Raw genomic sequence first — 9,544 nt, 5'->3', positions numbered from 1 at the left:
GTACCTGTGCGTGTGACTGTGCATGTGCTTGTGTGCGTGTGTGCGTGCATGCGTGCGTGCGTGTGTGTGTGGTGTGTGTGTGTCTGTGTGGTGTGTGGGTGTGTAGAGGAATAATAAAGAGTAAGCTCCTCTGAACCAGTAAAGGAGAGGGCAGATCAGGTCCAGTATCCTGCCTTTCAATCACCCACATCTCTGGAGTGTTCTTACTTAATTAACCGTTCTGGCATGCTCTATCCCAGTCACAGGCCCTGAAGCATTCTTACTTAACCCCTTTGGCATGCAGTATCCAGGCCACAGGTCCAGACCCTCGTCACAGGTCTCATCCTTCAGGGGCTCAGTAAGAAGTCTTCCTGGTATACTTGTGAGGGACACATGGTTGAAAGATACACGGGTGGATCTAGGGGGAGGTCAGGACTGGGAGGTAGGTGAGCAGACATCCAGGAGGATAATATAATCAAGAAGGAGAAGATGGAGTGACAAAGTTGAGTCCAGAGAAGGATACATGTGATAGAAATGAAGAGGGTCTAAAGACAAGCTGGGGTAATTTTTCCAGCTAAAAAGAATTAGGGCTGGGGAGATAGGTGTACAGATTATGAGCTCCGAGGAGAAAGTTGGAGCTGGGGGTGCCCAGTGGGCCCCAGGAGAGAGGCTACTGAGTAGTCAGAAGATGATGCGGGAGGGATAAGGACATGGTGTGACTATGACGGACTATGTGCACCAGTACAGGAGTGACACAGGCCACAGGTGTGGCTGGAGGGCCGTGGCTGATGATTTCTCATGTCAGGGTTCGGTGTACAGAAGGAAACCTCGGGGCCTTATATAAGCTCCAGAACCCTAAACCTACATCTCTGGGCCTCAAAAACCAGTAAAGATGTTTTCTCATGTTAATAGTTTTTGGTGTGTGGACAGTTGACCACATAAACACTGCCTCCCATGCTATCAGAGAAAGACCTGTTCTTCCTGGAAGCAAGCTTAGACTGACATAGCAAGCTCTATGACAGTCCTCTGGTGGGATGGTAAGATGACTCGGCTTCTTCAATGATGCCCATCAAGGCAACTTACTAGTAGAAACTGATTGTGAAGGCTCAGCGTGTATTGACTTGGCAGTGATACTCACTGCAGAATTATGTCTAACCAGAAATCTGAAAAAAAAAAAAAAGGCGTGATAGCCATCATCGGGGGATTGATTCCACACACAAAAGCCTCCCCCGAAGCTAGGTGACTTTGCAGACCATAAGCCTTCAGGTTCTTACAAGTGCAGTCAGGGTGATCTTTCCCAAACTTCAACCTGACTCTCTTGCTCCCCTGCTCAGACACTGCCCACAGCTGCCCACAGCTGCCCACAGCTGCCCACAGCTCCCCACAGCTCCCCACAGCTCCCCACAGCTCCCCACTGCCCTTCTGACTTTGCCAGGGCCCAGTGCTGCCCTTCCCTGACTCGTTTTCTATTTGCATTTGTTACTGGACGTTGTTCCTTGGCCCGCCTTTGCTCTTCCTGATTTTCTTCCTGGCATGAGCTTCTTTTAAACTCAACGCTAAGGCCCTGTCCTGTGCACACTGCCTGCTTTTTGCCTCCCATGCGTGATTCTATAGTGTCACTGGCACATCCTATTACTGTGTTGAGGATTCCCTGAGGACCTCTGAGGATTATAGGCCTGTGTCGACCTAGATGTGCTCCAGTGGGCAGAGCACTTACGCTGGGAGGTAGCTTGCCCCCCAGGTAAGAGGACAGGCAGTCCAGCAGTATACCTGTACCAGCACCGAACCTATTGAGGTTGAGAAGGTGGGCATTTGGCTTGCTACCAGGTAACAGCAGTGCACCAACATTTTGCTATGCGAATGAATGCCTGAAGGAGTGTTGGTGGCAGGATGAAGGCATCGGTACCCACAGAAACCCTAGCACCATCTTCTCACCAAGCTTCCAGAAGTCCCATGGACAGCAGGATCTGGTCTCCCATCCCACAGTTTGCACTACTACTGGGAACATCTGGGGTCTCTAGCCCCACGAACCGCTTAACTTCTTTTCTAGCCCCATTTCACTGTCCTGGAGCAGCAGAGGCCTCCACAAGTCACTGAATCACTATGCTTGGCACTTTGGGAGACCAAGTCCACAAGCCCTTCCTTTTCCCACACCCTCCTCTGGAATAAGGTCTATTCTTAACTTGGTTTCTTCTCTTGCCCTCCCTACAGGAATAAAGTAAAGGCAAAAGAAAACAAGAGGAACTTTTCTTTTCCAAGCAGAACACTTTAAACGGCAGAGTGGGTGTTTGAACGGGGCAATAGAAAGAGGACACCAACCAATTGGGAGATGTTGGTAGTGTCTCGGCAGTAAGTTCTCAGCAGGCTTCAGTGTGGCTAGCCAAGCCACCATCAAGTGTCCCAACGGCAGGTCCTCCGAGAGCCTCAGTTTACCATCTAGGAGCAGTTGTTTTCAGAGCACGTCTGCAGAGGGTGAGCCACTGCATAGCGGAAGTGCTCCTATCTCTGGTACTTCTCAAAGGCTGGAGGAATTGCCCTGCGTGTGGCTGAAGCAAAAAGTCTCAGAGGCCATGGCTGCAATGGTGGATCTCAGTTCAACACAGCATCTTTCAGAGCAATAGCAGGAACTGGAAGAACGCCCCTTGTCTGAGTGTGCTCTCCAGTGGGTCTGTCTCTACTAGGCCCCGGAAAGATCTTCATTCTCTGATGACTATCTAGAAGCCCTGGTTGAGAACTGGATTCCATATGTAAGATGAATTCCGAAGCCTCTCCAGACTACAGTCAGGAGCCAGCTCAGAGTCAGGTTCTAGCCAATAACCTGTGGGGACAGGCTCATATTGGTTAAAGGAGTAGCATCAAAGGTGTGTGTGTGGGTGTGTGTGTGTGTGTGTGTGTGTGTCTGTGTGTGTGGTGTGTGTGTCTGTGTGTGAGTGTGTGTGTGGTGTGTGTGTGTCTGTGTGTTGTGTGTGTGCGCGTGGGTGTGTGAGTGTTTGTGTGTGGTGTGTGTGTGTCTGTGTGTGTGAGTGTGTGTGTGTGGTGTGTGTGTGTCTGTGTAGTGTGTGTGAGTGTGTGTGCTTGGGTGTGTGAGTGTTTGTGTGTGGTGTGTGTGTGAGTGTGTGTCTGTGTGGTGTGTGTGTGTGCATGGGTGTGTGAGTGTTTGTGTGTGGTGTGTGTGTCTGTGTGTGTGAGTGTGTGTGTGTCTGTGTGGTGTGTGTGTGTGCGTGGGTGTGTGAGTGTTTGTGTGTGGTGTGTGTGTCTGTGTGGTGTGTGTGTGTGCGTGGGTGTGTGAGTGTTTGTGTGTGGTGTGTGTGTCTGTGTGTGTGAGTGTGTGTGTGTCTGTGTGGTGTGTGTGAGTGTGTGTGTGTGGGTGTGTATTTGTGTGTGTTGTATGTGTATGTGTGTGTGGTGTGTGTGTGTCTGTGTGTGTGTGTCTGTGTGGTGTGTCTGTGTGTCTGTGTGTGTGAGTGTGTGTGTGGTGTGTGTGTGTCTGTGTGGTGTGTGGGTGTGGGTGTGTGAGTGTTTGTGTGTGTTGTGTGTGTGTGAGTGTGTGTCTGTGTGGTGTGTGTGTGTGCGTGGGTGTGTGAGTGTTTGTGTGTGGTGTGTGTGTCTGTGTGTGTGAGTGTGTGTGTGTCTGTGTGGTGTGTGTGTGTGAGTGTGTGTGTGGTGTGTGTGTGTCTGTGTGGTGTGTGGGTGTGTGAGTGTTTGTGTGTGTTGTGTGTGTGTGTGTGTGTCTGTGTGGTGTGTGTGTGTGCGTGGGTGTGTGAGTGTTTGTGTGTGGTGTGTGTGTCTGTGTGTGTGTGTCTGTGTGGTGTGTGTGTGCGTGGGTGTGTGAGTGTTTGTGTGTGGTGTGTGTGTCTGTGTGTGTTAGTGTGTGTGTTAGTGTGTGTGTGTCTGTGTGGTGTGTGTGAGTGTGTATGTGCGTGGGTGTGTGAGTGTTTGTGTGTGGTGTGTGTGGTGTGTGTGTCTGTGTGTGTGTGTGTCTGTGTGGTGTGTGTGTGGTGTGTCTGTGTGTCCGTGTGTGTGAGTGTGTGTGTGGTGTGTGTGTGTCTGTGTGGTGTGTGGGTGTGGGTGTGTGAGTGTTTGTGTGTGTGTTGTGTGTGTGTGTATGTGTGTGTATGTTCCTTTTCACTTTTGTTCCCCAGTCAGGTGAGGGGCTTGGTTTGGTTTGATTTGTTTCTAATTGCCACACTCTTCCCCTAGGACCTTGCAATCGATTGTCTCTGTGAGCTGTTAAACAGCCTGTTACTTTTGGGTGGCTGCTGCCCTCAAGGTAGGGCCGCTGGATCATAGCTGGTGGTGTAAGGTCTCAGTCAGCTACTTCTCCAGCCTCAGCTGTTGCTGTGGAGCTCTCATCTCCTACATTGAGGGGTCTCCCTAGTACTGACATCAGGATCACCACTAGGGGTCCCTTTTATTCATATCAACCCCACCCAGCCAAGGCCCACCTTCCTAGGCCTGCCCTCTACCCTAGCCTTTGAAGAGTCCTATGCCTGTTTAAGTCAGGATTTGGAGCACGACTTCAGGCTCCTGAGGTGTCCATGATACTGCCTCTTCACTGCTCAAGGGCCTTGTCTGCAGGGCCTTCACCAGTTGGGTGTCTTTTCCTGAGGACATATGAACAGATTCATGGATTCACCTATGGTAAACTATGTGTTCCACCCAGTGAACTGGTCAGTGTATTCCAGTCTTCAAACAGGAAAGTATGTGAGGTTACAAGAGCATAGGTCACGCAAATGTAGCTGTATCATTGAAAGTCCCACCATAGCATGAGTAACAGCTTATGATAGCTGTGTCCCTGGAGCTCTGTGTCTGGAGTCCCCTCTCCCCAGAATTTCATTCACTTATTTTACAACCTTTGGGAGGACTCTTGTCAATGCTGGGACTCTTCTGAACTTAGTAAGTTTCCTTTGCTTCCGGAGTCTCTTTTCTTTTTTCTTTTTCTTTTTTTTCTTTTTTTCTTTTTCTTTCTTTCTTTTCATTTTTTTTTTTTTTTGAGAACAGGGTTTCTCAGTGTCACCCTGCCTGCCCTGAAACTCACTCCTAGCCCAGGCTGGTATCAAACTCAGAGATCTGCCTGCCCCTGCCTCCCAAGTGCTGGGATTAAAGATGTTGCTCCACCATCTGGCTCAGCTTTCTGAGTCTTTTCAGAGCCTCTGACCCCTCTCGCTTCAATCCAGAATAAATAAATAGCTGGATAACTCTGAGGGTGCGAACAGGCTCCCTTGAAAAACAAAAACGAACTGGAGGACAGCGTGCAAAAAGGCGCGTTCTACCACAGCAGCCCAGAAACATCTAACTCCCAACATGCAGACTGCGGTGCTGGGAATCTACAGACTGTAGCAGAGGCTTGTGAGAGGTTTGTCTGTGTTTCTTACCCTTGGACGCACTGAGGCAGAGAGAATGCAGATCGCCAAGAGCACTAGCCAACAGGCACCCACATAATCTTTATCCCCGAGAAGGCACTTGGCTGAGCACATTCAGGCTCTTGGGTCACACTTCTAGGCTGCCTTCTCAATGAAGCCTCCTTGGATATGAGCTTCTTGCCCTTCATCATCCCCTTGAGGCACTCTTTAGAGTTAGGTTATTTGTATCTGTTCTAATGTTTACTTTCCAGTAAGGAAGCAAAGATATTAGAAAATGGGACCATTTGACTAAGGAGCCATGAGCAAGCAGGTCTCGAATGGTCAGAGAACACTGAGAACATCATGGAAGTTTCTGAGCTGATTGTCCTAGCTCCTGAAAGTACAGCCCCCTATGCTTCTGACCTTAGCAAACTCTAGATGACTTTGCAACTTTTCCCACCTAAGGGAGATGATGGAAAACTTGCCCCTGGAGGCCTAGCAGAGGTTGTGATTCTGTTAAAGGGGAAGGGCTAAGACTGGTTCAAACATAATCCTCCATGGCTAAGACACGGGACGGTGATTGGGGAAATATTTCTTCTCAGATGACGTAAGCAGGCCCGCTAAGGCTGTTAGTGAGTTTACAGGAAGATAGCCCCTTGTTCTTTCTCCTGTGGTGTTGCAGCATTAAATCCAGTAACAACTGTTTTTCCCTGCCCATTCACTATTTTTATCTGGCTGGAGCAAACAGACATGTTCAGCTTACCAGCCAGTAACATACGACAGCAGCCTTCCAGGACTCATGCCACCGTCAGCTGGTCCTACAGTCCAGCTGGACGGACTCAAAAAGCCCTGTTGATCTCAACTTGTTGGTCCAGCACGTGGCAGGGCTGATGGAGAAAGACCGGCTTTACTCTAAGCACCAACAGCTGTGTGGGAAGTGATGTTAATTACTACTATTTCCATCTAAGAGGTGGGTAAACTGAGGCACGGGTGCTACCTGAGGTTGGAAAGGAACCCACACTGGTGAGTACACTTGCCCTTGGGGAGACCCCATGAGACCCTTTTGTGACTCCGTGTATAGACTCTACCTGGCCCATACACCTAGATTTTTGAGAGATTTCCTTCCCAACTCCCAGCCTCAGAAGGTGACCCTGCTTCCATCTTAGCTGCCCTTGTCCCAGAGTTGGGAAACTGTACCTAGCCCCACTCTGACAATCCCTCTAGCTTCACTGTGGCAGCAAAACTGGGTAGCCTTGGATTTGCTAGAGGTCACAGGCCACAGCAAGGCCGGGTAGCCCTGGATTCGCTAGAGGTCACAGGCCACAGCAAGGCCGGGTAGCCCTGGATTCGCAAGAGGTCACAGGCCACAGCAAGGCCGGGTAGCCCTGGATTCGCTAGAGGTCACAGCAAGGCCGGGTAGCCCTGGATTCGCTAGAGGTCACAGGCCTGAAATTCAGCCTCTCCTCTCACCTATTGACACAGTATTGACCTGTTTCCCAGAAAGAAAACAATGGAGCAATGTTGGGTTGCTAAGAATGTTGGAGTGCTAAAACCATGATGAATCTGAGACAAACCCTCCTGCTGGGGCTCAGCCCCACACTCTGAAAAGCAAATGGCTGCCTCAGTATGACTCAGGCTGTGGCCTTTGTCCTTTTTTACGGTCACATATTCCCTTAGGCACCATGAGTAAAGTGATTTCACCTCACTGAGGATGGGGTCTGGTGTTCTGGGAGTTTATCAGCACACATTCCTGAGGGACAGGTTCTCTAAACTGACAGGCCCTGCAGCCATCCGTGGTGGGGGTGGTGGGTGCCGGTAAGTAGATATCCATCTGTGCTCTGAGCAGGGGATTCTGGTATTCTGTGCTGGGTTCACACGCAGGCGCAGACACAGCTGGCCTGCAGGAAGTTGCTGCAAGATAGAAAGGCAGCCCTCCCCCCAGTCACAGCTCTTCCACAGATCCACATATTGGAATGGGGGCAAGGTCATTTGCCCACAGAGACAACACCTTTAATGTTCCATATGCTAACTTGGGATAAACCTCTGATTCCAGAGTCTGAGGAACAGGAGACACTGTCCACTGCTCTGTCCAGTAGAGGCCCTGCCCAGGCCCAGCAGTAAATACCCTTGTGTTACAGGCATGGAAAGTGAAACAGAGAGGTAAAGGGTCCTGAAGTCACCCAACAAGCTGAGGAAAAGCACAGCAAGACAAAGGCTCTCTATAGTACACAGAAGACACAAAGCCAGCAAGATTAGCCTGAGTCCGGGTACTTCGGTACTCCCAACTTACCACATGGCAGGTCCAAGTGGCAGAGGATGGTCTACCCAGGTTTCATGGCCCCTTTCTCTCTGTGTCAGCAGCATCCCAACACAGCCAGGCTAGCAACTACTCCATTTGGATCTAGTTGTTTGGTACACTGGATTTTGTTGTTTTTAAAATTGTACAAAGAGCATGTGTAGATGAGTTTTTAAATGTAGAAAATACAGGGAGTTAAGAAAGTCTGGGTGATGGTGGTGCACTCCTTTAATCCCAACACTCATGAAGCAGAGGCAAGCAGCTCTCTGTAAGTTTGAGGCGGGGCCTGCTCAACAGCACGAACCCAGGATGACCAGGGTTGTTACACAGAGAACCCCTGTCTTGAAAAACCATACAAGAACAACAACAACACACGCACACACACAACAGAAATTTGAGACGTGAAAGAAAACATTCATCCTGCAAGTTATAATCAAAACAATTTCACCTTCTATAGTGTTGGCTTGTTATATTAGGAAGTCTTTTCATTCAGGGACAGCCCACCCTTTCAATTATTCATGAACAGATCAGACTGAGTCTCAGCACATATGAAAAGCATCGTGACATGGCCTGATGGTCACAGGCAGGGACTTAATGTGAGTGGAGGTAGGACAATGTGCATGAAACAAATTCATTAGCTGCTCAACAGCGCCATCGCTGGGTCTCTCTACTTTAGCTGGGTAACTCTACTTTAGTTGTCCCTGGGAGACACCCATTTCCGTCTTTCTTCCGCGCATGCTTTGCAATGACCATCCCTCACATTTATAAAGTAGAACTTATAGCAAAAGCAGCTCACTCGTCTCTTTTCCCCTTGTTCAGATCCTGTTTCTGCCTCAGAAGGAAAATCAAACATAGAGAATCCTGTGCGCATGCGCGGGAAGGGGGCAGGGGGCGGGGGGCGGGGTTGAGGATCAATGCGCTCTGGCCTGTCGACGTTCTGTTGTCTTCTTTTGCTTCCTGGTGCAGCGTTTTGAAATCCAGGAAGCACGACTTGATCCAGGAAAACGTGAATAAAATGATGAAGCACATATCTCTTGAGAGGAATGCTTTTGGTGGAAAGGAAAGTTCACACAAACAGCACTTCACAATAACAATGATTTTGTTTTTCAGGTTTAACAGTTCCTTGGATCTCCTATTTATTTCTCATGTTCTTCTGTTAAAATTCTGTTGGAATTTTTCAGGGACTGGAGCGATGGCTCGGTGGTTAAGAGCAGCTCTTCCAGACGACCCAGATTCAGTTCCCAGCACCCTCGTGGCAGCTCACACCTTGACTGGAGCTTCAGTTCCAGGGGATTGACATCCTCACACAGACCTATGTGCAGGCAAAATACCAATGCACATAAAAGGAAATAATGATGTAACCAGTTCTCAAACGTATGTAGAGCATTTATGTGTCATTCAGCTTTCTAGCATACCTGCTTCTTATTGGTATGGGGACAGAACTCGTTCTAGCAAGTGATTCAGCCAGGTACTCAGAGAAGATAGCAGAAATCCAATACCAAGATCCTAGCTAGTGCGTGAGCAGGACGGGCTCAATTAAAGGATGCCCACGGTTTATAAAAGAAGAGTTCTAACAGTGTGTTCTTGCACATATCTTCGCCTACAGCTGGCTCTGGCATCTCAACTCCTTACATTTTCTGAGCAATTAAGCAAGCCCCCCTCCCATATACCCAAGGGTATCTTTCCTCCCCATATATTGAAAATAGATTTGTTTCTCACATGATATAGCCTGATTACAATGTCCTCTCCCTCTACTCCTCCCAGTTCCTCCCACCTTGTCTCCCATCTGGATCTACTCCCGTTCGTTCTCCCTCTGATTAGAAAACAAGCAGGCTTCAGAATAGGACAAAACTGACAAACAGAAGGAGAAGGGCCCAAGAAAAGAGACAAGAAACAAATACAAACACAGAGAGGCACTCATTCACAC

This window comes from Arvicanthis niloticus, chromosome X (genome assembly GCF_011762505.2).
Source record: "Arvicanthis niloticus isolate mArvNil1 chromosome X, mArvNil1.pat.X, whole genome shotgun sequence".
Taxonomy (NCBI): domain Eukaryota; kingdom Metazoa; phylum Chordata; class Mammalia; order Rodentia; family Muridae; genus Arvicanthis; species Arvicanthis niloticus.
The sequence above is the reverse complement of the archived record's forward strand: the minus strand, read 5'-3'. Positions refer to the sequence as shown.